Here is a 998-nt window from a genome sequence, read left to right as displayed (position 1 = left end):
CTCTATGGTGGACTAGGATAGCTGAAACAGAAAGAGAAGCAGGAGAGAACAAGCCAGGTACAGGTACCGGAGGGGAAGACAAACGGGGTTCTTGTAAACAGACTAAGGACGGACGGTGAACTGAAAGAAGATAGCGAAGGTCATTGTGATGGGCCGTAAAAATGCATACGTTCCATTGTAAAATGGACATACTAAAACCTTAAAACACCAAATAAAAGTAAAACATAACAGAAAAATAGAGTCGAGGAAAGATAAAAGGAAATTAGTACTCAAGATAAAACATAAGGCAATACATACGAAGTAAAATATAAATACACAGGGAGTAAAATATATTACCATCCATCCATTGCCAGACGCCATGTATCCCAAACGGGGTGGTCAAGGGCTTAGAGTTAATTGTTTTACAGGGAGGGGCACTAATCCTCCACCAACCCCACTTGACACGTAGGGATGCCAACAGCATCTGGTGTTTCCAGGCGGTCACCCATCCAAGTACTAACCAGACCCAACGTTGCTTAACTTCGCTGATCGGATGGGAAGTGGTGTACTCAACGTGGCATGGCCGTTTATATTATAGAATACTAACATATATTAGCGAGTCGTTATGGTAGTTGGAATAGGGGCAGAATGTGGAACTGGTGGACAAGCAGGACGATCACCATAGCCTGGAGGCATGAGGAGAGATAAAGGGGAAGAAGTATTGGAAGAAGTGGAAGAGGAGAGGGGAAAAGAGGAGGAGGGGACAGAAGGTGAAGGAGGGGGAGATGAAGGTGGGAGAGGAGTGGGAGGGAGATCAGGCAGTACAGGATGAACTTCAACAGAGAGAGTACAGCATTCTCTACTGAATCTGGCATAGAAGTTAAAATGTAATCCATAATCTTGGGGATGGTTTCACTGTTGTCATCGCCAGAGGGTTTTGTGTTACAATTAGCTGGTGGTGGAGCAGTCCAGGGACGTGACTAAGGAGACTGCTGAGATGTGGACTTCAACGCGGTAGA

General features: G+C 45.3%; 1 non-coding gene across 1 annotated transcript; it reads right to left on the bottom strand.

Annotated features, from left to right (window-relative positions):
• Positions 1 to 451: 451 nt before the first annotated feature.
• LOC145405702 (5S ribosomal RNA) lies at positions 452 to 570 on the bottom strand. The gene has a single exon (XR_013898442.1). It is a non-coding gene; the product is annotated as a 5S ribosomal RNA (ribosomal RNA).
• Between the last annotated feature and the right edge of the window lie 428 nt (positions 571 to 998).

Source organism: Coenobita brevimanus, chromosome 67, assembly GCF_032717465.1.
Source record: "Coenobita brevimanus isolate Jiangsu-jjx chromosome 67, ASM3271746v2, whole genome shotgun sequence".
Taxonomy (NCBI): domain Eukaryota; kingdom Metazoa; phylum Arthropoda; class Malacostraca; order Decapoda; family Coenobitidae; genus Coenobita; species Coenobita brevimanus.
Note: the sequence above shows the minus strand (reverse complement) of the source record. Positions and strands in the feature narration are given on the sequence as shown.